Source organism: Ornithorhynchus anatinus, chromosome 17 (assembly GCF_004115215.2).
Source record: "Ornithorhynchus anatinus isolate Pmale09 chromosome 17, mOrnAna1.pri.v4, whole genome shotgun sequence".
NCBI lineage: Eukaryota > Metazoa > Chordata > Mammalia > Monotremata > Ornithorhynchidae > Ornithorhynchus > Ornithorhynchus anatinus.
Genome location: NC_041744.1, coordinates 41,295,736 through 41,323,122, shown reverse-complemented (window position 1 = coordinate 41,323,122; position 27,387 = coordinate 41,295,736).

Genomic DNA, 27,387 nt, shown 5'->3' with positions numbered 1-27,387 from the left:
TGTCCTAGTGGATAGATCCTGGGCCTGGGAGTCAGAAGGATCTGGGATCTAATCCCGGGCCCCCATTGGTTTGCCATGTGGCCTTGGGCAAGTCACTTTACTTCTTAGTGGCTCAGGTACCATATCTGTAAAATGGGATTAAGACTGTGAGACCCATGTGGGCCATGGACTGTGTCTAACTTGCTTACCTTGTATGTAGTACCCCTATGCTTAGAACAATGTCTACACACTGCGTACTGAAAGCTCACATTCTTCAGGAGGCCTTCCCAGAGCAAGCTTCCATTTTCCTCTCCTCCTCCTCCCCTCCCTATTACCCTGACTCTCCCTCTGCTCTATCCCCATCCCCCAACACAGCACTTGTGTATATATGTACTTATTTATCAGTCTATTTATTTTATTAATGATGTGTATAAATCTATAATTCTATTTATTTACATCGATGCTATTGATGCCTGTTTACTTGTTTTGATGTCCGTCTCCCCTTTCTAGACTGTGAGCTTGTTGTTGGGCAGGGATTGTCTCTATTTGTAGCTGAATTGTATTTTTTAAATGCTTAGTACAGTGCTCTGCACACAGTAAGTGCTCAATAAATGTGACTGAATGAATGAATTGTATGACTTAACAAGCACCATAAAAAAAGCACTTAAATACCATTTTTAAACAATCAGGTAATTGCTGGGACAGTCAGTGAGCCTGAGAAAAGCAGTGGTTATATTCCTTGGAATGGTCTTTCAGGCTAGTGCCCACCTAGATAAAGAAAGAAACTCACTTCCTTAAGATAAGGAAGATAAGGACCCAGGCATTCCAGTGCAGGGAAGGTACTATTTTATTAAGCATTTCAATCGCTCACTTGGTGACATCATTGGGAGCAAAACCAATTGCAAGGGAGGATATGGCCAAATGTAAGGTCAGGAAGGGAGAAAAAAACCCAGAACAGAAAGGCCAGGTGGGTTCCTACAAGACTTCTCCTTGACCCTCTCCAATTTGGCTTCTGCCCACTCCAGTCCACGGAAACCACTCACTCCAGTCACAAATGACCTTCTTCCTGTCAATCAATGCTCCCTACCTCCATCTTAACTTTCCTAGTCCACTCAACTGCCTCCAGTACTGTGGACCAAACCCTTCTCTTGCATAAACTATCCAACTTAGTCTTCAATGACAATGTCCTCTCCTGCTTCTCCTGCTATCTCTTTAGCCACTCTTCTTGTTTCTTTCAAAGTTTCCTCTTCTTTATCCAACGATTTAACTTTGGGAGTACCTCAAGTTAAATTCTGGGTTCCTTCTATTTTTCACCTACAACCACTCCCTTGGTGAACTCATTCACTCCCATGGCTTCAACTATCACTCTGTGAATGAAATCCCAAATCCACATTCTAACCTGGTTCTCTCTCCTTCTCGCAGTCTCGCTTTTTCTCTTACTTGAATGTCCACTGATACCTCAAACTTAACATGTCCAAAAAAGAACTTCTTATCTATGACTCTTTTGTCACTGTAGACACAATCACTATCCCTTTCTCACAAGTTCCTAACCTTGGTGTTTCCCTCGGCTCTTCTCTCATTCAACCACATATTCAGTTTCTCACTAAACCTGTTAGTTCAACTTTAGCACATCCACTAAAATCTGCCCTTTCCTCTACATACAAACTGCTCCATATTAATGCAAGCACTTATGCTAACCACCTTGACTACTGCATGATCCTCCTTATTGACCTCCCTGCCTTGTGCCTCTCCCCACCCCAGTCTATACTTGGACTCTGCTGCCCAGATCATTTTTCAACAAAAATTGCTCAGTTCCATGTTTCCCCACTCCTCTTAAGCACCTTCAGGTTGACCATCCACTTTCCACATCAAAGAGAAACTCCTTACCATCAACTTTAAAGCACTCAATCACCTTCCCCCCTCCACCTCCCCCATTCTAGACTGTAAACTCATTGTGCACAGAGAATGTCATGTTTATTGTTGTACTGTAGTTTCCCAAGTGCTTAGTAAAAGTAATCTGCACACAGTAACTGCTCAATAAATACGAGTGAATGAATGAATGAATCCCACCCTTAGCACCACAGCATATATGTGTATACCCATAATTGTATTTAATGTCTATCTCCCACTATAGATTGATGCTCTTTTTGTGGGCAGGCCTTTTTACAGTGTTCTGCACCAGAAATCCAGCCCACATACTTGGCTCCTCTAATGCTAAACTTCTCACTGTACCTTGATCTCTTTTATCTCACCTCCGACCTCTCACCCACATCATACCTCTGGCTTGGAATGCCCTCCCTCCTCTTATCTGATGGATAATTGTTCTCCCCTCTTCAAAGCCTGATTGATGGCACTTCTCCAAGAAGTCTTCCTGACTAAACCCTCCTCTCTTCTTCTCCCACTCCCTTTGTGTCACCCTGATTTGCTTCCTCATTCATCCTTCCTCCCATTCCTCCTGTGCTTATGCATATATCTGTAATTTTATGTATTTATTTACATTAATAAATGAATAATGATAGCAATTAATAATTGAAATTAATAATGTGTTAAATAAATGTCTCCCCCTCTAGACTGTGAGCTCGTTATGGGCAGGGACTGTGTCTGTTTCATTCATTCACCCATTCAATTGTATTTATTGAGCACTTACTGTGTGCAGAGCACTGTACTAAGTGCTTGGAAAGTACAGTTCAGCAATAAAGAGAAACAATCCCTGCCCACGCAGAGCTTACAGTCTAGAAGGGGGAGACAGACATCAGAAAAAGTAAACAGGAATCAATATAAATAAATAGAATTATAGATATGTACATATATACACAGGTGCTGTGGGGTGGGAGGAGGGAGTTAGAGCAAATGGAGTGAGCTGGGGAGAAAGAGGTGGAGGAGCTGAGGAAAAGCAGGGTTTAGTCTGGGAAGGCCTTTTGGGGGAAGGGCTTTGAAAGGGGGAAGGGTGATTGCTTGGCAGATTTCAGGAGGGAGGACATTCCTGGCCAGAGGTAAGATGTGGACCAGTGGGCTACAGTGGGACAGGTGAGAACAAGGCACAGTGAGAAAGTTAACACCGGAGGAGTGGAGTGTGCTGGCTGGGATGTAGAAGAAGAGAAGGGAGAGAAGGGGCAATGATAACAATAATACTAATACTACTACTAATAATAATAATAATGATGAAGGTATTTGTTAAGGACTTACTATGTGCCAAGCACTGTTCTAAGCACTGGGGTAGATTCAAGGTCATCAAGGTTGTCCACGTGGGGTTCACAGTCTTCCCAATTAACAGATGAGGTAACTGAGGCACAGAGAAGTTAAGTGTCTTGCCCAAGGTCACAGCAGACAAATGGCAGAGCCAGGATGAGAACACACATCGTTTGACTCCCAAGCCTGGGTTCTTTCCACTAATTCACACTGCTTCTCTGGCTTCCTACCCAGTGTCCCCACCACCCTGAGATATGAAGGAAAGCCCCCCATCACCCCCACTAAAACTCCTCTATTCTCTAGAAGGAAATGGTACCCCCAGTGGTGAACCTCTAAGAGATGAGCTCCAGGTTCTGTTCACTTGATCACAGGAAAGCCATCTGTGTCTGCTGGGGAATTATGTTGAAATCAATCAAATCCTATTTATTGAGCACTTACTGCATGCAGTGCACTGTACTGAGCAAGCAGGAGAATATAGCATAAAGAGCTGGTTGCTATGTTCCCTGGCCACAGCAAATTTACATGCTTGGGGGAGGATCTCTTTTATGCTGTTGAAGCTCACTATATTTTCTTCCTCCTTAATTGGGACAATGTAAGGTATCCTAGCATTTCTAGTTGATTTAAAAGCATTGTTATATTGTATTCTCTCAAGCTCTTAACACAGTGCTTTGAACATAGTAAGAGCTCAATAAATATGATTAATAATCATAATAGCATTGGCATTTCAAAATGAGCAAGGTGATGGAGAGCTTTGAAGCCAATAGTGAGGAGTTTTTGTTTGATACAAAGCTTGATAGGCAACAACTGCAGATTTTTGAGGAGCAGGTTGACATGCCCAGAACGTCTCTGTAGAAAGATAATTCGGGCAGCAGAGAGAAGTGTGGAATGAAGTGGAGAGACACAGGAGGTTGGGAGATCAGAAAGGAGGCTGATGGAGTAATCCAGTTGGGATAGGATGAGTGATTGTACTAACATGGTATCAGTTTAGATGGAGAGGAAAGTGCATATCTTGGCGATGTTGTGAAAGTGAGACTGGCAGGCTTTGGTGGTGGATTGGATATGTGGGGTGAATGACAGAGCAGAGTCAAGGATGACACCAAGGTTGTGGGCTTGTGAGACGGGAAGAATGATTGTGCCGTCCACAATGATGGGAAAGTCAGGGAGAGGACAACATTTGGAGGGAAGATACAGAGCTCTGTCTTGGACATTTGAGTTTTAGGTGGTGGGAGGACAACCAAGTAGAGATGTCCTGAAGGCAGGAGGAGATGTGAGCCTGGAGGGAAGGAGAGAGAACAGGGGAGGAGATATAGATTTGGGTGTCATCCACATAGAGATGATAGTTTAAGCCATGGGAGCACATGAGTTCTCCAAGGAAGTGTTTGTTGTTGCATTGTACTCTCCCAAGGCTTAGTACAGAGCTTTGCACACAGTAAGTGTTGCATAAATACGATTGAATGAATGCGAATGAATGAATGAATGAATGAATGAATGAATGAATGAATGAATACCTAACCTCATTGTTCTCCTACTATAACCAGCTTGCATACTTCGCTCTTCGGCTCTTTCCAATGCCAGAAGTCTCACTGTACCTCGATCTCATCTATCTCTCAGCCGACCTCTCGCCCGCATCCTACCTGTGGCCTGGAATATTCTCCCTCTTCAGATCCAGATGATAATTTTCTCTCCCCACTTTCAAAGCTTATTGAAGGCATATCTCCTCCAAGGGACCTTCTCTGATAGGCCCTCATTCTTCTAATCCCACTCCCTTGGAGTGTAGCTCTTGCACTTGAATTTGCAACCTTTATTTACCTCTCCCTCAGTCCCACAACACTTATGTATATCCATAAGGGACATGACTACCAGTTCCATTGTGCTGTATTCTCCCAGGCACATAATACAGTGCTCTGCATAATGTAAGCACTCAGTAAATTCATTTGATTGGTTGATTACAGTGATCTGCACACAGTAAGCTCTCAATATATCCAATTGATGGATTGATTGAGTGATTCTGGGAAGGAGGGATGCAGGAGCGGCTTGACATAGTGGAGAGAGAACAGGCCGGAGAGTCAGAAGGTCATGAGTTCTAATCCTGGGTCCGCTTGCGTGCTGTGTGACTTTAGGCAAGTCATTTCTCTTCTCTGGGCTTCAGTTACTTCATCTGTAAAATGGGGACTGAGATTGTGAGCTCCACAGGGAACAGGGACTGTGCCCAACTTGATTAGTAAGTGCTTAAATTTTATCGTTATCATCATCATCATCATCATCACAAGACTGGTATTGGTCCAAGGGCTGAGATTCAGCAGATTGAACCATCAAGAAAGGGTCTGTGGACTGCAGGCCCACAGAGGGCTGTTAAGGGAGGTATAACAGTGTTTCCGGGTCAGGGGAAATCTGGGTTTTATTTAAGAATGAATGCCGTGCTACTTCCCCAGAAAGGTGCAGCACAGAAAGTACTCAGACCACCAGTTCACTCTAGGTCAAGCTCCTTTATTTCTTCTCCTCCCTAGGTTAGCCTAACATGTGCCATCCAGCTCAAACACTAAGTACATGTAACCTGAATATCTGGGCTTTATCAGTTTGACCATGTACCCATTCCCATCCCAAACCTTTCCTAGCTGATGAAGGAAGCCTCCCTCGTACCTTCCCAAGATGGTCCAATTGACACAAATGCTTTGTGTCTTTTCATTAGTGTCTGAGCTGACATTGTGCTTCTGCAGCCTGTTAATGATTGCTGTGCAGGTCCATGCCCCCTGATCTAAGACAGTTGTGCAGACCTCACCATTAATCCCTCCTTGAATGTGAAAACCCCAGCTGTTCCCCCAGCAGGTGATGTCAAAGCCTATCTCATGGTCTGATCTGCCATTTTGGAGCCACCATCATTTCTGGGAAGCCCCAGCCCAGGGCTAGGAGTTAGGGGAAAATGCAGTATTGGGTTGGCCCTGCAGCAGAGCCTGACTCAGAGACTTTAGGGAGGTGGCATAGAGGGGATCCACGATAATAATGATAATTGATAATTATGGTATTTGTTAAGTGCTTACGATGTGCCAGACACTGTACTTGGGTGAATACAAACAAATAAAGTTGAATACAGTCCCTGTCCCACGTGGGGCTCACAATCTCAATCCCCATTTTATGGATGAGGTAACTGAAGCACAGAGAAGGAAAGTAACTTGCCCAAGGTCACACAACAAACAAGTGGTGAAGCTAGGATTAATTAATGTTGGTATTTGTTAAGCGCTTACTACGTGCAGAGCACTGTTCTAAGCACTGGGGTAGACACAAGGGAATCAGGTTGTCCCACGTGGGGCTCACAGTCTTAATCCCCATTTTACAGATGAGGTAACTGAGGCACAGAGAAGTTAAGTGACTTGCCCACAGTCACATATCTGACTGGTGGCGGAGCAGCGATTCGAACCCATGACCTCTGACTCCAAAGCCCATGCTCTTTCCACTGAGCACTGCTTCTCATGATTGGAATCCATGATCATCTGACTCCCAGGCATGTGCTCTCTCCCCTAGAACACACTGCTTCTCATGGCAGCACTGACTAAAGGATACTACAGAGCTCAGTTCCTGGGAGGTGGATCATGGCTCAGGCTCTCCACTGTACTCAACTCAGTAGACCAAGGGGCCTGACTCTATGGTGAAAGTGGCTCGGGTTCCTCGGGTTCCTTGTGGCCCTAGAGAGTTCAAATCTGGGGCTGGAGAGAAGTGATGTGGACTGGCAATATGTCTGCTCTACTGTTGGGTTGTACTCTCCCAAGTGCTTAATACAGATACAGTGCTGTGCATACAGTAAGTGCTCAATAAAATTATTGATTGATTGATCGTAGTTGGTGGACTAGGACTGCAGCTGGAGATGTCACTTTCAGAAGTAGCCAAGCAGGGCCTGCCTGCCCAAGCGACATGTAAAATCAGAGCTAGGATGATCCGCTTGGAGATTTCGTCATGCCACATTAATTATTGTACCACTAATGTTGCTGCTGAACTTCCAAACCATGAAAATCTTAGTTGGTCTGTTTGTTACCAAAGTGAGTGCCTGTGAACCCATTAATCTGGAGAGACTTGCTTTCACAGGGAAGGGGCCTGACTACTTGTTTTGTTTTGCTGTCTCCCCCTTTTTGACTGTGAGCCCATTGTTGGGCAGGGATTGTCTCTATCTTTAGCTGAATTGTACATTCCAAGAGCTTAGTACAGTGCTCCGTAGACAGTAAGCGCTCAATAAATATGATTGAATGAATGAATGAAAGGGGGCAAGATATCTGTCATTTCCTCCCAGTTTCATTCACAGATCCAAATGGCTGTGCTTTCTGTAGCTTTTGGAGGTACTAAATCTATGAGTCGTAGCCCAGTGGCAGAAAACTACTGGGACAATCTTGGGGTGCTGTGACATAGAGTTCCAAAGAGTCAATGAGAAGCAAGATGGCCTCATGGATAAAGCACAAGCCTGGGATTCAGGGAATCGGGTGTTTTAATCTCAGCTCTGACATTTTCCAGCTGTGTGATCATGAACAAGTCGCTTAACTTTTCTGGGCCTCAGATTCCTTATCTATTTTCCTTCCTTCTCACACTGCCAGCCTTGTGTGGGACAGAATCTGTGTGTGATCTGATCATTTTGTATCTTCCACAGCACTTAGTACAGTCCTTTATCATATAATAAGTGCTTAACCAATACCACAATCATTACTATTATTATTATTAATGTTATTATTATGGCAATTCCTACTAATGTTAAAAATAGCTGAGGGCCCTAAGACTCCTTACTCTACATACCTGGATTATGAGCTTCTTGAGTTCCAGGGACATTGTCTAATTCCTACCCATCTACTCCTTTCCAGAAGTTAATAAGGTGCTTCACACACATTAAGCACTTTAAAATACAGTAATACTATACTACTTGTAGTAATATAAATACAATACTACTTTGAAGTGATTGACATTTCCTCAGGGGACCATATGTTGAGGTAAAGCTCAATTCAACCAGAATGTCTGAGAACTAGGTTTCCTCCTGCAGGGGTTATACTTCATTAAAAGTAGGCCCTAAAGTCTTGCCTCCATATTCTGGCTCATTTCCCTATGCTTTGAAGGGCTTTCTTACTCAGTAGTGGACAATATATTAGTGGGATTCATTATACTGTTTTGATATCTCATTCATTCATTCATTCATTCAATAGTATCTATTAACTACTGTGTACAGCAAGGGTACTAAGGACTGGGGAAGAGAAATTAGAACTGGTACAATCTAAGGGGCAAGGGTGAAAGCAATAAGCTTCCCTGGAAAGATTGAAACAAAATATCTTAATATAGCAACAGTAAAAAATAAAAAGTCAAAGTAAAGTTACGGGATAAGGGAGCCATGTTTCATAAGTTTAGTTTCACTGCTGCAAGTCAATCCTGAGTCCACTGGCTGCCACAGAGTCAACTTCCCAATATTCCAAATAGCTGGATAGGACTTGCCCCATCTAGCTAGACTTTAAGCTCCTCGTGGGCAGGGAATGTGTCTACCAATGCTGTTGTGTGTTCTACTTATGGTAAGTGCTCATAAATACCACTGATTGATTGACTGATTAGCTAGTAATGGAGAAAGAGGAGGGCTATATAAACTCCTCAGGCCTCCACTGGATGGATTCCCTTATTTCTCGTCATTAGGACAGCACCATTATCACTTCTAAGTGGTCTGTAGGAGTGTGTATGGGGGTCATAGAACTTCTGTACTACTGAATATAAGTCCATAGTTTATGTGAGTCACCATAGTCCTGGATTTCTTCAGCTGTGACCACCCATCTTTTATTCAATTTAATCATATTTATTGAGCACCTACTGTGGTCAGAGCGCTTAGGAGAGTACAATACAGCAATGAACAGTCAATTCCCTGCCCACAGTGGGCTAACAGTCTGGAGTGGGGAAGGCAGACATCAATACATATAAATAAAATTACAGATAAGTACTAAAGTGTTCTGGGGCTGGGAGGGGGGAAGAGCAAAGGATCAAGTCAGGGCAACATAGAAGGGGAGTGGGAGATGAGGAAAAGTGGAGCTTAGCCTGGAAAGGCCTCCTGGATGAGATGTACCTTCAATAAGGTTTTGAAAGTGGGGGAGAGTAATTGTCAGATTTGAGGAGGGAAGGTTGTTCCAGGCCAGAGGCAAGATGTGGGCTAGTAGTTGGAAGCAAAACAGGCAAGATGGAGGCACAGTGAGAAGGTTAGCCCCAGAGGAGTGAACTAAGCAGGCTGGGTTGCAGAGGGAAAGAAGTGAGGTGAGATAGGAGGGGGGCAAGGTGATGGAGTACTTTAAAGCCAATGGTGAGGAGTGGTTGTTTGATTAGGAGGTCGATGGGCACCCACTGGAGTTTTCTGAGGAGTAGAATAACATGTACTGAACATTTCTGTAGAAAAATGATCCAGGCAGCTGAGTGAAGTATGGACTGGATTGGGGAGAGATGGGGGCAGGGAGGTCAACAAGGAGGCTGTTACAGTAGTCAAGACAAGATAAGATAAGTGCTTGGATTAACATGGTAGCTGTTTTGATGTCTCCAAATGAAAGGACAGATTTTAGTAATGTTGTGAAGGTTGAGCTGACAGGATTTAGGTGATAGATTGAATATGTGGGTTGAATGAGAGAGATGGATTGAAGGATAGTACCAAGATTATGAGCTAGTGAGACAGGAAGGATAGTGATGCTGTCTATAATGGTGGGAAAATCAGGAGAACAGGATTTGGGTGGAAAGATAAGGAGTTGGGTTTTGGACATGTTAAGTTTGAGGAATCAGAGGGACATGGAAGTGGAGATGTTTTGAAGTCAGATGGAAAGATGAGACTGCAGAGAGGGAAAGTCATTGGGGGTTGAAGATGTAGATTTGGGTATTAACCACAAAGATGTAGTAGTTAAAGCCATGTGAGCAAATAAGTTATCCAAGAGAGTGGGTATAGATAGAGAAAAATAGAATATTACATCTGTGATGTTTTCAATTTCTATTATTTCACCCTTTTGCATTATGGAGATAGACAAAAATTCGTCCACAGCCTTATCAACTGGCATTGTCTTCTGAGATCATCTCCCTGCACACTACATGTCTTGTCTGCATGCACTACCAGTCTCCATGGTCCTGTGTCCTATCTCTGGATTTCTGGTTGAGTTTCAAGCTTTTCTTACCTACCTACTCTCAACCAGATCAGCTGCATGAACCCTTAGTGACTTCCACGGTGACACACTGATGATCCTGCTGACCTCCTGACATTTGTCCCTTCTCCTGGCTCTATCCTCCTGACCCTCCTGATTTCCATCCGAGGTTCTACCTTGCTGACCTTCTGCCCCAAATTACCTTGGATCCAAGCCAACATGGACCCATGCTGGATCTCATAATTACCAGATCCTGCACCTCCGGTGACATCGCAAACTCCTGTACCTCTACCTCCCCACTCTGTATTACAGGTTTAAGATTCTAATCTCCTATCCTGCCCACTCACTCTCTCCTTTCAAAACTTTCCTTTGACACAGCCCATCTCTGCACCTTCCCCACCTAACCAAACTACTGCCCCTGTGCGGACTGACTGCCTCTCCTGCTGCTTCTTCACCTGATGAGCTGTGGGAAAGAAAGACTTTCTGTTGTATAAGTGAATGTGTGTATGTGTGTGTGTGTGAGAAAAAGTGAGACAGCTTGAGAGAAAATGTGAGACTAGACATGTGAGAGAGAGTATATGTGAGGGAGTATTTGAAATAAAGTGTGATAGACAGTATATGAGAAAGTTAATTTTTGAAAGGGTGGGAGGTTTTTACTTCTTTTTTCTCATTTGGGTGGCTTGTAATTTCTTGAATGTACAGTGGATGGTCAAATCATGTAATATGGAGAATATAAGGAGAATAATGATATTGAGTTGTTTTTATGGTATTTGTTAAGTGCTTACTATATAATAATGTTGGTATTTGTTAAGTGCTTACTATGTGCCGAGCACTGTTCTAAGCGCTGGGGTAGACATAAGAACTGGGATAAATACAATCTAGTCAGGTTAGACACAGTCCTTTTTCTCAGTTGGGGCTCACAGTCTTATCCCCATTTTACGGATGAGATAATGAGGAAGAGTGACTTGCCCAAGGTCACACAGCAGACAAGTGGCAGAGCTGGGAATAGAACCCAGGTCTTCTGATTCCCAGGCCCATATTTTATCCACTAGGCCAAGCTGCTTCCTGAGTTTGATAAAAAGCTGAATAATGAAGTGAAAGAGATTTCATTCAATTGATACAATAGCACTTACTAAGTGCCTACTGTGTGCATGGCATTGTACTGAATGCTAGGAAGAGTACAGTAGAATTAGTTGATATAATTCCTGCCCTCTTGTATCTTTCAATCTAGAGAAGGATATGGGCACTAAAATAATTTGCAGATAGGAGGAAGAGGGAGAAGCAAGTAGGTACATGTTTAAGTAGGAAGGGATGTAAGTCAATATATACAGACATGTTATGAGGTTTGGTGAGTTCACAAGTGTATAGTTTGTGCAGAGGCGCTGAAATTGTAACTAGAGGTTAAATTATTCGGAGAAGAGAGATTAATTGGAGATGTGAGAAATTTGGAGGAGATGTGATTTATTTTTAAAACTTACTGATTTATTTTAGTATTTAAAATACATTACTTGGTTCCAGAGTAGCCTAGTGGAAAGAACACAGACTGGGAGTCAGAGGACCTGAGTCCTAATTCAGGTCCACTACTTGGGCAAGTCATTTATTTGCTCTGTGCCTCAGTTTCCTCATCTACAAAATGGGACCATAATACTTGTTCTCCATCCTCCTTAGACTGTGAGCTTTATGCAGAACAAGGATTAGGTCTGACCTTATTATCTTGCAGTTACCACAGTGTGGCAATAGAGTAATAGCATGGCTCAATGGAAAGAGAGTGGGGTTGGGAATCAGAGGTCATGGGTTCTAATCAAGGCTTTGCCGCTTGCCAGCTGTGTGACTTTGGGCAAGTCACTTGACTTCTCTGTGCCTCAGTTACCTCATATGTAAAATGGGGATTAAAACTATGAGCCCCATGTGGGACAACCTGATCACTTTGTATCCCTCAGAACTTAGAACAGTGTTTTGCACATAGTAAACACTTAACAAATACCACTATCTATTTTAATAAGGATAGTTAAGTTTTATACAAATCTATTTTTAAAATCACTAATTCCAGTTTAGTTTATTTTAATCTATCAAAAATGTATTTTGCTATGTTACAAATAGGGTTATATACTGTAAAATAACTGAAATAGATATAGAAGAAATAAAGATTATTTTTCCACTAAGTGCTGTATGGCTAAGATTAAAATTAAATAAGAATATGGGACAAAAATGAATTTGGTCCTGAGACTGAACATCGGTCAGATGTCAGTCTGCTCCCAGTGTCAGTAATACAATTTTAGTTCCGGTCCATCACTTTATTTTTAATGGTATTTGCTAAGCATTTACTGTGAGCCAGACACTGTATTAAGTGCTGGAGTAGATACAAGCTAATCAGGTTGGATACAGTCCATGTCCCACGTGGGACTCACAATTATAATTCCTATTAAACAGATAAGGTAACAGAGGCACAAATAAGTTCAGCGATTTGCCCAAGGTCACACAGCAGACATGTGCTGGAGCCAGGATTAGAACTCAGGTACTCTGACTCCCAGGTCTATGCTATTTCCCCTAGGCCACACTGCTTCTTACTGACTTCAATACATATGAAGGTTGGAATCCCCTGCCATATGTTGAGTATCATAGACCAGAGGTCATATGCTAAGGGCATACTCTTTTGTCCCTGCAATAAAGAACAGTTTGTTTTATTTTCTGTATTATTTATTTGCAATTTTGTTTATATTAATCTCTGTCTAGCTCTCTAGACTCTAAGCTCATCGGGGTCAGGGAATGTCTCTGTTATATTATTGTAGTGTACTTTCCCAAGTGCTTAATACAGTACTCTACACACAATAAGCACTCAATAAATACAAATGACTGACCGACTGACAGTTTGGAGGCTCTATCTATCAGAAATTGGACAATCTTCCTGATTGACAGGCTTGGGCTTCAAGAAGCAGGGCCACCTGAAGACCTATGTGGTTTGAAAATATTCATCAATCATCTGCTATTATAATTGTTATCCTTATTATTGCTGGTGGTGGTGGTAGTATGGTAGTTATTTATTTCATTTGTTAACATTATCTGCGAAACCCTGTACAAGGGTATTACCTGATGCTCAATAAATACCATTTAACGTGTGAATGAGTGGTTCCTTAACTTCTCCTCGCCACCCTGTACCTTTTCTCCTGACTGTTCTTGTTTGTGCCCTTCTCCAGTCCCCCAGCTCAGCCTTCCTCCCAGCCCCTCCCTGCCCAGACTCCTTCTCTGGCCTCTGGTCTCTTCTGGTGTCGCCGGGGTTCTGGTGAGGGTGGGGCTGAGATTTCCTCAGTAGAAAATCTTTCTGAAAAAACTTCAGAGGGAAAATATTTCCTTTGATTTTAGTAATCTGTTTATGGCACTACCATCTTCCTGGTTCTCTTCTACATAGTCAGAGGAATTGACTTTGGTTTGTGAGCAGCTTCTCACAGCATTTGACAGTCTCTCCTCCCCAAGTTGACCAGGGCACAACTCCTCCTTCAGGGCTATTGCAATCTGTGCTGAGTTCTTGTTCCCATGATTGTCTCCCCAGGAAACACTGGAAAAACCCATGGTCTCTTTCTCTGAATCCTGAGGATTTCCACAGTTCTGATGGGCTGTAAAAAAAAAAAAAGATAAGGTGGGAAATTGTGTTGTCTCTAACTCGTGGAACTTATCCTCTGTGATGTTACAGAATGGAATATGGGTGTGGAAGAGACTGGCACACCTGGTTTGGGGAAAAGGTGTTACCTAGGTTTCAGAGGGGAAAGAGCTGAGTTCCAAGAAGGAGAGAACTCCTGCTGCCACCAGGCACAAGTTCACAGCCAGGACTTTTGGTAGGGGTTCTGGGAGTGGGAGTCTCAGGGAAGCATGGGGTTTCTGGGACAGGGTGACAAAGGTGTCACAAAATGCAGTGAAATGCAACATGCAGTCACAGAATGAAAATGTGGATCTGCAGATACACTCTGGGGATGAAAGCATGATTCTAAAATTCAGAACAATCCTTCTTCCCTTATCCACCTGCTCCAGCCCATGGCTGTATTGAAATGGAGACTGTGGGTTCCCAGAATTCCTGTTTGCTATTTGGGGTCCATTGTGGTTTCCTCTGAACTCCCAGACCACCCCAGAGTTCCTGTGGCAGAGGATTCTGCATACCTCCAAGCAGAAGGACCCCATGTAAGCATCCCCACATTAAGACCCATTTTGTGTGTACAAACAAAATGTTCTGTGGATTCTGAAGAAAGATATGAAATTATTTCTAGCAAACTTAAGTCTTTCTTCCACAAAACACTTGCTTGGAGAAGAATGCTTTAAGCAGAATCCAGAGATTCTAACACTTTTGGAAACATTCTGTGTTTTCCATTTTCTATAAAATTGAGCTGAAGTACCTGTGTGCCATCTGATATAGGAAGATTATTATGATATTCCTAAGGAGGGTTTCAGATCTAAAATAGTTCAATAATTTATCTTATATACTGTAGCAATGGAGGAATAATGAATCAGAGAGAGCTCCATATTTGCTAATAAATGCCTAGGCTGGTTCAATCCATTTAGGGGGACATGTCTTCCAATTCTTAATTATCTTTCCCATCGATATTTCTTTAATTGAGTCTTCACACCTTTCCAAACAAAGTCTGCTGCCTCAACTCCTGCTCCATCTACTTTCTGCATTCTCTGTTCCAGACCAGTTGATGGAGAAGTCAAAGCTCAGGAATGGAGGTGGACTATGGAAATAATAATATTAGTAATAGTAGCAGGAGTAGTGATGGTGGCATATATTAAGCCCTCACAGTGTGAAGAGCACTGTACTAAAGACTGGAAAAAATACCTACCTGAAAATTAGACATGGTCTCTGGCCCTAAGGGAACTTAGACTCTGAGAAGGAGGGAACAGAGAAGGTATGGGTAACTGACACATAAAGACAAAACAATGAAACACAAAAACAATATAAAGTAAAAGGACAGCTGGATACCCAAGAGAGATGAGGTATAGTGACTAAGGAACAGAGTTCTCAGCTCCTTATGGCTCCTTGTGGCTTAGAATCGAACTGTCAGACTCACGACCATAGTGAATCATGGTGGAGGCCACAGACTTCCCAGAGTTCTGAAAGGGGAGGTGACTTCACTCTACTGTTGTTTCTCTATCTTCCTGGGTGGAGAAAGAAGGGATGATCAGAGCCCCAGTGTGTGTGTGAGTGGAGAGGAGGAATCGCTTTCAGGTGACAGGCTCACCGACCCAGTAGAAAACTACTGGAAAAAGGGGATGATGGGAGTTCTGGTGAGTATGTTTTGGGAGTATGAGGGGGAGGGGTCTTTCCCATGTGGCAGGCCCAATAGTCCAGTGGAAGAGGACTGGGTATAGGCTGCTTCCCTGCCTCCTCATCCTCCAGTCTGGAGTATTAAGGAGCCAATCTAATATTGATTCCACAAGGAGACGGACTAATCTTTTGCTTTTCTGACTTAATAAGAAAAATCCTCACTGTAGAGGAACACATTAAAAACTGATGAAGCTTAATCCAAATGTCCTTATGAGGAAGGATAAGCATGATTTTTGGGAGGCAGACTCTTTAACTCTTTCATTTCACTTCAGGCCCTGGAAATTGTCATTTATAAATTGCCTCTGACAGACTGAAAGAGCATGTTTCTTCCTCTTAGAGTGGCATTTCTCATGGTTCGTAACTGGTTCACTCAAACCTGCTCTTGTCTTTGAACCTCTGAACCCCTTCTCTGGTCCCAAGGCATAATCCTACTTTTCCCAGCTCACAAAGTTCTTTCTAAAATGAGGTGTTCTGTTTTTCCTCCCAAACTTCTTGAAATCTGCAGGGAACTGTTAGGTCCAAGTACTCATGCCTCTGTAGCTTCTGGACCAGAACTTCTGGTCATTTTTGCCACCTTGTGTTGGGAATGGTCATTCCAGATTATATTGGCAGAAAACTGCACAGCACCTAGGCTGAATGGGATTCAGCCTAAATGAGCTGAAGTCAATCATTTATTCATTCATTCAATCGTATGTCATATGTCAGTCATATTTATTAAGAGCTTACTGTGTGTACAGCACTGTTCTAAGTGCTTGGGAAAGTACAAAACAGCAATAACAACAACAAACTCACAGTCTGGGCAGGGGAGACAGACATCAATACAAATAAATAGACACCAATATAAATAAATAAAATTACAGATGTATACATAATTGTTAAGGAGTGGGGGTGAAGAACAAAGGGAGCAAGTTGGAATGAGGCAGAAGGAAGTGGAAGATGAGAAAAGTGGGGCTTAGTCTGGCCTAGCCTTTTGGAGCAGAGGTGCCTTCAGTGAGGCATTGAAGGAGGGGAGGCGAGGAGAGTAATTGTCTGATGAATTTGAGGAGGGAGGTAGTTCCAGTCCAGAGGTAGGACATGGGCCAGGGTTCGGTGGTGAGAAAGGCGAGATTGAGCCACATTGAGAAGGTTAGCTGTAGAGGAGTGAAGTGTGCAGGCTGGGTTGTAGAAGGAGAGAAGAGAGGTGAGGTAGGAGGAGACGAGGTGATGGAGTGCTTTAAAGTCAATGGTAAGTAATTTTTGTTTGTTACAGAGGTGGATAGACAACCACTGTAGATATTTGAGAAGGAGGGTGACATATTTTGAATGTTTCTGTAGAAAGATGATCTGGGCAGCATTGTGAACTATGGCCTGGAGTGACTAGAGGCAGGAGATTGGGCAGTCAGCAAGGAGACTGATGGCGTAATTTAGGTGGGATAGGATGAATTATTGTATTCATGTGGTAATACCAGGATTGAAAGTAGGCTAGAACAACATTGGCTAAATGGTGACATGAACTGGGATCACAGCAGAACAATAATAATAATAATGATAGTAGCGGTAATAATAATAATAATAGTAATGTTGGTATTTGTTAAGTGCTTACTATGTGCAGAGCACTGTTCTAAGTGCTGGGGTAGATACAGGGTCATCTGGTTGTCCCACGTGAGGCTCACAGTAATCCCAATTTTACAGACTAGCGGCCAGGTAACTGAGGCACAGATAAGTTAAGTGACTTGCCCACAGTCACACAGCTGCCAAGTGGCGGAGCAGGGATTCGAACCCATGACCTCGGACTCCCAAGGCGTGCCCTTTCACTGAGCCACGCTGTGCCAAACCCTAGACTAAGGGCTAGATCCAATACCAGTTAATTAGGTCAAACACAATCCCAGATCCCAGATGGCTCCAAATTGCTGTGTATTCTCCAAAACACTTAGTACAGTATTTGGGCAGAGGAGGCACTTAATACATATTATCGGAATGATATTGATTGTTGAAGGTATAATTTAATGCCCTGTGTAGAGTTCCAAAGCATTCAGTGTGGCACTTGAAAAACTTCATCATCCCTGGGAACCAGTAGCTGTGAAACACAGTTGCATTCATTCTTACTATCTAAGAAAATGGAGACTGTGAAGATAGTTTACAAGTAAAATATACATGCTGGCTTACAGTCTACATGGGGAGGGGAACAGGTATTTAATCCCCCATTTTACAGATGAGGAAACTGAGTCATGGATTAAGTAAATGACTTGTCCAAAGACACACATCAGGCAAGTGGCAGAGCTGGAATTAGAATCCAGGTCCTCTGACTTCCAATTCTGTGCTCTTTTGACTAGGCAACACTGTTTCCCCCAGGATGAGGGATGGAGTGGGTAGGAGAAACTTCAAAAGAATAAGATGATACATGAAAAACTGAAGAGACTTAGGCAGGATTTCTGGGAAGCTGCAACAACTGCAGACTGATGATGTAGGTGTGTAGCTTCCAGAGATGATGGACAGAGGTTGAAGGGAAGGAGGGGGTGGAGTTTATTTTTAAACTGAGCAGAACTGAGCTTCTGCAGTCAAAAGGAAGAATCATAAGCAGAAGCACAGAGCAAAAGCCCCCAGCCATTTGCCGTGGCCACCGTGTGAGCCGCCCACCACTCCCCCTACACCTGGCCTCCAAGTCCCAGCTGAGAGGAAAGGAGGTTGCCCTGCCCCATGACCACACGTTTCCCTTCAGCCCCTCTATGGGCCCAGCAGCGGCATCAGCCTTCACAACTTTTAGAACATGAGAAGGTCACCACCGTCACCACAGCTGAGACTTATGTGACTGTCTGGTCTGAGCCATTTGAAGGTTGCGATCCTGCTTCCCTTTTCAAGTTTAGCACTGTATTTGTCTTTTATATTTTTATTTGCCTTTTTTTATCTCTGTTGCCATGCTTTTGGCCCCTTTTTCTTAGGTTGTGAGCCCCTTGAGGGTCAGTCAGGGACTCTTTGTCTTTCTCACTCATGTATTTCATTCCCAGTGCTTAATACAGTATTTTGCACAAAATAAATGGTAAAAGAGTACTACTATTATTTCTACTACAACTACTACAACCAGTAGTGACAGAAAGCCAAGTAGCTTATACATGTCTCCCTTTCTAGTGAGAGTTGATTCTGTGCACAGAAGGGGCAGGCTGTTGGTCCTGAAGAGAATGGACAATAGAATTATTGATTTGGACTTGCATTTTCTGTTTCATCACCCCCTCTGGCAGGATGGGCTGGGTCCACTGCCCAAGGGACTCCTCCTTGACCCCTCATCTAAAAAGATGGGGCCCTTATTGACTCTGGGATCGTATTCTCAGTGGGGCTCCCACTCACAGCTCTGAGAAAAGAATGGGGTCCTGGATCTTACAGGATCACTGAGGTATTCTCACCAGCTTCCCAGAACAGACAGCACCTTCTACTTTCCCATCCCTCCTTCAAAGTCAAAGAGTTCTTGACAGAATTAGAGGAAGGAGATGGGGCTAAAACTGGAGGGTCCATGAAATTGAAAGAGGGCTTTATTAGTTAAAGGGTGATTTGCCAGCGGAAGGAAAGTACTAATAGCATTTATAAAATGCTTCCTGGGTGCGGAGAACTGGATTAAGTGCATGAAACACTAATGGAACATTAAAACCCAACTCAAACAAAAACACATAATAAAAACAAAATCAGTAAGGAATGCAGCTAAAGGAGCAGAATTTCAACTTCTTGTGGCTCAGAGTTCAGGGTACTCCTGCTAGGCACCAGTCTTCTGGGGGTTGTGGAGGTTACATGCCTTGGGTGAGCATGGGATAAACCATCAGAGAGTGGTGGGTGGAGCACTGAGGGGGGGCAGGAGTTTGGAAGCATTTACTGTGTGCAGAGCACTGTACTAAGCCCTTGGGATAGTGCATATAACAATACAACAGATACATTTCCTGACCAAAATTAGCTTGCAGTCTAGAGGCGGGGTCATCCATCTACATAAAAAAGTAATTAAATATACATATGAAAATGTTGTGGGACTGGGTGTGGGGGAGGGGATGAATAAAGGGAGTAAGTCAGGGTGAAGAAAAGAAAAAGAAGGCGGAAAGACCTCTTGGAGGTCATATGCCTTCAGTAAGGCTCTGAAGAGGAGGATAGTAATTGTCAGATATAAGTAGAGAAGACATTCCAGGCCAGAGGCAGGACTTGGGAGAGAAATTGGTGGCGAGATAGATGAGATTGAGGTACAGTAAGAAGGTCAGCATTAGAGGACCGAAGTTTGCTGCTGGGTTGTGTTAGGAAAGTAGCAAGAGGAGGTAGGAGGGAGCAAGGTGATTGAGCACTTTAAAGCAAATGGTGAAGAGTTTCTGTTTCATGTGGAGGTGGTTGGGAAACAACTGGAGCTTTTTGAGGAGTGGAGAAATGTGGCTTGAACATTTTTGTAGAAAAATGATCCGGGCAGCAGACTGAAATATGGACAGGAGTGGGGAGAGACAGGAGGCGGGGAGGTCAGCAAGGAGGCTGACACAGTAATACAAGTGGGATAAGATAAGTGATTGGATTAACGTGGTAGCAGTTTGGATGGAAAGGAAAGGGTAAATTTTAGCACTGTTGTGAAGGTCGAACTTACAGGATTTAGTGATGGATTGAATATGCAGGTTGAATGAGAGAAGCAGCATGGCTCAGTAGAAAGAGCATGGGCTAAGTCGTGAGTTCTAATTCCAAGTCCGCCACTTGTCTGTTGTGTGACCGTGGGCCAGTTACTTAACTTCTCTGTGCCTCAGTTACCTCATCTGTTAAATGGAAATTAAGACTGAGCTCCACATGGGGCAACCTGATTACCTTGTATCTACCCCAGCACTCAGAACAGGGCTTGGCACATAGCAAACACTTAACAAATACCCCAAAAAATAGGAAAATGCTAAGGTTATGGGCCTCTGAGATAGGAAGGATAAGTGCAGACCCTCATCCAAAATGGAGTTCTGCTTCCAGGCACAGGTACTAAGAGAGTACTTTTTCTGGAACTTGGTCTGAGAGTGCTGCTTCTGGACCTTGGTCTTTAGGAAGTGTCCAGGCCTTGGTCCTTTGGGGATGCTGCTTCCAGACCCTAATCTTGTGGGAATGTTGTTTTCAGGCCTTGCTCCTGTAGGAATGTTCCTTCCAGGCCCTGTTCCTGAGAGAGTGCTGCTTCCAGATCTTGCTCCTACAGGAGAGCTGCTTCCAGGGCCTGCTGCTGAGGAAATACTGCTTCCAGGTTCTGGTCCTGTGGAGCCCTGGTGCTCTGTGGAGCCCTGTGAAGCCCTGATGATGTGGGAATGCTGCTTTCTAGGCCTTGTTCCTGTAGCAATGTTGCTTCCAGGTTCTGGTCCAGAGAAAGTGCTGCTTCCAGATCTTGGTCCCATGGGAGTGCTGTTTCCGGGCCCTGGTGCTGTGGAGTGCTGCTTCCCAACATCCCATGGTTGAGAAGAAACATTCTAGGAGGCTTCTGGGCTTGGTAGACCGGGGGTCATAGACATTCTGCTGAAACTAATTATCTAAGAATCATCACGTAGTTGAAGAACTTGGAAACAGAAATTATTTTTTTCATTTCAGATTATCTGTTTTATTTGCTGTCATTATATTAGCCCTCAGTTCCAAAAAAGTCCATTTCACACATGAAGTGCCATACATTAGAAAAAAAAGATAATTATGTAAAGAATTTTGCGACCTGTCAATTGAATTGGTATTTCGGGTTTGTTTTACTACGAAATCACTTAATTCCCAGGGAGCCAGGAATTTTGCAGGAGACTAGTTTAAGGAGATTGGTCTTTCAGGAATGAGATGATTTCCCCTTGGATCCTGGTCTATGCTCCAGGCCTGGCATTTTTATTAATTGTAAAGTAACTCCAGAAATTTTTTTCCCCTAGAGTCCCATGGATTCTAATTCTCTTCACTTTCCTAATATCCTCTAGGCTGAAAATTCCTTGAGAACAGGGATCATGTCTACCAACTCTATTGTATTATTCTCTCCCAAGTACTAAGTACAGCACCCTGCACACAGTAAGCATTTAATAAGTGCCAAAGATAGATTGATCCTAGTGGGACAGTCTCTTAGATTATGAACCTGGGTGGGAAAAGACTTGTGTCTGCTCTGATCACCTACCCCATCATTTAGCACGATTCTTCATTCATTTGATCGCATTTACTAAGCACTTATTGTGTGTGGAGCATTCATTCATTTATTCATTCATTCCATCATATGCATTGAGTGCTCACTGTACTAAGTGATTGGAATGTACAATTCGGCAACAGAGACAATCCCTGCCCAACAGCGGGCTACAGTCTCAAAGAGGGAACATCACGAAGCCCAGCTACATAAAAGAGACCAGGGATATAGCTAAAGACAAAAACAAGTAAGACAGCATCAAAACCATCAAAATAGACAACTAGAATCACAGATACATACACATCATTAATAAAATAGAGTAAAAAATAATATATACAAATATACACAAGTGCTGTGGGGAGGGAAAGAGAGTAGAGCAGAGGGAGGGAGTAGAGGGAATGGGGAGGGGAGTAGGGGAATGGGAGGGCTCAGTCTGGGAAGGCCTCCTGGAGGAGGTGAGCTCTCAGTAGGGCTTTGGAGAGGGGAAGAAAGTGAGTTTGGCAGATCTGGGGAGGGAGGGCATTCCAGGTCAGTGGTAGAACATGGGCCAGGGGTCGACGACGGAACAGGCATGAATGAGGCACAGTGAGGAGGTTAGCAGCAGAGGAACGGAGTGTGCGGGGTGGGCTATAGAAGGAGAAAAGGGAGATGAGGTAGGAGGGAGGCCAGGTGATGGAGAGCTTTGAAGCCAAGAGTGAGGAGCTTTTGCTTCATGTGAAGGTTACACTGGAGGTTTTGGAGCACTATACTAAGTGCTTGGGAAAGTACAATGCAACAGTAAAGAGTGAAAATCCCTGCACACAATGAGCTCACAGTCTAAAGGGGCAGAGACAGACATCAGTACAAATAAACAGGCATCAATATAAAAAAAAATTAAATTACAAATATACACACAAGTGCTGTGGGGTGGGGGGAGAGTAGACAAGAGTAAAGGGGACAAGTCAGGTGACAAAGAAGAGATTGGGAGATGAGGAAAACTGGTGGTTAGTCTGGGAAGGCATATAGTGAATATTTCTTATATATAATTGTTTACTCACTTCCACTGGACTCAATAGGTGCTCAAAAATGCTGATTATTCGGATGTTTTTTGCTTAATGAGGTTGACAGAAAGCATATATTTTAGAATACAAAGTAATCATAGTATTTAAGCTCTCAGTGTGTTCAGGGAACTCTATTAAGCACCAGGAGAGAATACAGAGGTGGGAATTAAGCCCAGGCCCTGTCCCTAATGGAGCTCACAAACAAGTAAGTAGAGTTAGCAAATTCATTCATTCATTCATTCAATAGTATTTATTGAACACTTACTATGTGCAGAGCACTGTACTAAGTGCTTGGAATGTACAATTCGGCAACCGATAGAGACAATACCTGCCCATTGATGGGCTTACAGTCTAATGGGGGGAGACAGACAGACAAAAACAATAACAATAAATAGAATCAAGGGGATGCACATCTCATTAAAAAAATATAGGGTAAAAATAGGGTAAAAAAAAATAGGGTAAAAAATAGGGTAATGCAAATATATACAAATGAGCAGATGAGCACAGTGCTGAGAGGAGGGGAAGGGATTCGGGAGGAGCAGAGAGAAAGGGGGGCAAGGGGGCTTAGTTGAGGGGAGGTGAAGTGGGGAGCAGAAAGGCAGCAGAGGGAACATAGGGAAAGGGGAAGCTCAGTCTGGGAAGGCCTCTTGGAGGAGGTGAGCTCTCAGTAGGGCTTTGAAGAGGGGAAGAGAGTTAGTATAGCAGAGGTGAGGAGGGAGGGCATTCCAGGACAGCGGGAGGATGTGGGCCAGGGGTCGATGGCCGGATAGGCGAGAACGGGGGACGGTGAGGAGGTGGGCGGCAGAGGAGCGGAGCCTACAGGGTGGGCAGTAGAAAGAGAGAAGGGAGGAGAGGTAGGAGGGGGCAAAGTGATGGAGAGCCTTGAAGCCCAGAGTGAGAAGTTTTTGTTTCGTGCAGAGGTTGATAGGCAACCACTGGAGTTTTTTAAGAAGGGGAGTGACATGCCCAGAGTGTTTCTGCAGGAAGATGAGCTGGGCAGCGGAATGGAGAATAGAGTGGAGGGGGAGAGACAGGAGGAAGGGAGATCAGAGAGAAGGTTGACACAATAATCCAGCCGGGATATGATGAGAACCTGTACCAGTAAGAGAGCCATTTGCGTGGAGAGGAAAGGGCGGATCTTGGCGATATTATAAAGGTGAGACCAGCAGGTCTTGGTGATGGATTGGATGTGTGGGGTGAATGAGAGAGCTGAGGCAAGGATGACACCAAGGTTGCGGGCTTGAGAGACAGGAAGGATGGTTGTACCATCCACAGTGATAGGGAAGTCAGAAAGAGGACAGGGCTTGGGAGGGAAGATAAGGAGTTCAGTTGAGTTAAAGGTCCAGAACAATTGGCGGGGGTGACGGGAATGGATGTCAATGAGGGAAGAAAAGTAGTTTTGCCTGGCAGAGGAGAGGGCAGAGTTAAGGCAGGAAAGGATATATTTGAAATTGATAAGTTTGGCTTGGTGCTTGGACCTTCACCAGCAGCCCTCAGCAGCTCGAGCATAGAGTGTAGGGGGTGGACAGAGGCAGTGACCAAGGCTGTGGGTTAGGGGAGCGAGAGCGGTGGAGGGAAAGGGGGACGAGTGAGTTGAGATGAGTAGAGAGGGTGGAGTTGAGAGCGGTAAGCTGATCATTGAGAGTGGGAAGAGAGAATAGGGAGGCAAGGTGGGGAGAGATGTTTTTGGAGAGATGGATGGGATCAAGAGAGTGGAGGTCTTTGTGGGGGAGTAATACAGATTTTTAGGGGGAGAGAGTGTGAGAGAGGAGGCAGGTGAGAAGGTTATGGTCTGAGAGAGGGATTTCAGAGTTGGTGAGGGGAGAGAGAGTGCAATGGTAGGAGATGACGAGATCGAGGGTGCGATACAGTTGGTGAGTGGGCGAGGTGTGGTGGAGCAGGAAGTCGGCAGAGTTGAGGAGCGATAGCAGGCGAGCGGCAGAGGAGTCTCATTGGGTACATCCATGTGGATGTTGAAGGTCTCCGAGATCAGAGTGGGCAGAGAGAAGGAGAAAAGGAAGGTGAGAAAGGGGTGAAGGTAGTTGAAGAAGTCAGTGGTGGGACCAGGAGGGAGGTAGTAGATGGCTACAAGTATCTGGAGGGGGTGGTAGAGGTGAATGTTATGGGCTTCAAAGGAGGGGAAGGAGAGTGAAGGCGGGGGGGGGAGGGATACTGCGGAAGCGGCATCAGGGTGAGAGAAGGAAGCCAACGCCTCCTCCCTTTCCGGTGAGTCTAGGGGAGTGGGAGAAGGAGAGGCCTCCGCTGAAGAGAGCAGCAGTGGAGACTGTGTCTTCAGAAGTGAGCCAGGTCTCCGTAAGGGCGAGGAGGAGGAGAGAGCGGGAAAGGAAAAGGTCAAGGATGAATGGTAGTTTACCTGTAATGGATCGGGGATTCCAGAGGCCACATTTGAAAGTAGCTGGGGGTGCAAGTGGGGGAGAGGGGAAAGGGAGAGGGGGGAGGGGAGGGTTTGGATGGGAATGAGATGGCGGGCCCTGGATGGGGAGAGGGGGATGAGGGATGGCGGTAGGACAGGAGGACTGGGATGGGGCGTGGGTGGGGAAGAGGGAAGGAGGGAGGGTGGGAGGAGGGGGTCCGGTGGGGAAGAGCGGAGGAGGAGGGGGAAGAGGAGTGGCGCTGGTAAAGTGGGGTTCTAGGGCGGGGGAGGGGAGGAGGGGAGGAGGCAGAGGAGAGAGCAGGAAAGTACTGGGCGAGAGAGGGGAAGGAGAGGATTGGAAGGGGCAGACGGGAGGAGGGGGGGTGGAAGGACATGTGAGGCCAGAGAGGTAGGTGGCAGCACTGAGAACAATTAACAATAACATGCGAAAGCGGTAATAAAGTAACATGATACAATAAAGTAGTATTAAGAAGCGGGTGATGACCAGGGTCTGGTGTTGACTTCACTAAGGGTCGACCTGATCAAAATCAAATTCAAAAGGCTAGCGGCAAGGAGAGCCTGGGGCTCATGGTCCAAATGTCTCTGAGGCGGCAGAGGGAGCCCTGAGGATGTCCGATGTGGGTAGCGGGCACAGGTGGCAGCTAAGGTAAGGTAACACAGTGAGAACAAGGACATTGTTGCCCGGGGATGGGGGAAGGGTAGGGGGGACGGGGGAAATCAGTCACCTCACAGGGGAGGAAGGAGTGAGGGCTTCCCAGAGGATGGCCGCTTCCGGGCGGCGTTGGGGGAGGGTGGTTGGGGAGGTAATGTCCAACGGCCGGGGGGGGAGGGGGCGCGGCAGGGGAGCACAATGTCCCAAGGCCCAGGATGGGAGGAGTAGGGGAGCACAATGTCCGAAGACCCAAACAGGGGAACACAGTGTCCCAAGGCCCGAGCAGGGGACCACAATGTCCCAAGGCCAGAGCAGGGGACACAATGTCCCATGACCCTGGTGGGGGTGGTGCTGGGTAGAACAGAGTCCTGCAGATCGGGGTTGCTACCAAGATGGGCTACGAGGCACAGGGAAAGTTGTTTGGGGGGGGGGTGTCTGGGAGCTATTCCTGGATCTGGTGGCTGTGGTGTCTGTGGTGGCGTGGGGGGCGGGGGAGGGGGCATCCTCAGTGTCGGAGTCCTTGAGCGGGGGTGCATAGGTCCAGGTTGGAGAACTGGCTATAAGCCCAGGGGCAGGTCAATGAGGACTGAGAGCGCGGCTCCAAGGAAGCAGAGGTCCCAAGTCGACTTGGTAGCGATGATTGGAGGAGAAAGGTTCAGTTGTGAATAGGGACCAGCAGTCCAAGGCACGGCTCCAAAGGAGAGGCGTTCTGGCGCAGATGAGTCGGCGATCAGCAGCCAAAAAGCTAGCCGGGAATAAGGGACGGACGGTCCAAGGCACAGCTCCAAGGGAGAAGAGATCCCAAGTCGTCCTCTGGTAGCTGCAAGATAATGAGATCAGACATAAATCTTGCTCTGCATAGAGCCCACAATCTAAGGGGAATGGAGAACAGTTATTATGTTCCTATTTTACAGATGAGGGAACTGAGGCACAAAGCAGTTAAGTGATAAGCCCAAAGATACACAGCAGGCAAGTGGTGGAGCCTGGATTAGAACCCAAGTCCTCTGGCTCGCAGACCTGTGCTCTTTCACCTAGGTCATGCTGGAACAAAGTAATGTACTTTAAATAGTAAAATAAATCAGTAAGTTTAAAAAATAAATTATATCTCCTCCTCAAGTTCTCCTCTCCCCAGAATTTATTGTGCAACTACCTTTTCAGCACCTCTGCACAAACTGTGACTTGTGAACTCACAAATCCTCATAACACATCTGTGTATACTGACTTAGAATTCCTTATACTTATGCTTAGAATTCCTTAACTCCCATTCTCTCCTAGACTCCCTCCCATCTGGCTTCCGTCCCCTCCACTCTACTGAGACTGCTCTCTCTAAGGTCACCCATGACCTCCTTCTTGCCAAATCCAATGGCTCCTACTCCATTCTGATCCTCCTTGATCTCTCTGCTGCCTTTGACACTGTCGACCATCCCCTCCTCCTCCACACCTTATCTAACCTTGGCTTCACGGACTCCATCCTCTCCTGGTTCTCCTCTTACTTCTCTGGCCAGTCATTCTCGGTCTCCTTCGCTGGCGCCTCCTCCCCTTCCCATCCTTTAACTGTTGGAGTTCCTCAAGGGTCAGTTCTTGGCCCTCTTCTGTTCTCCATTTACAC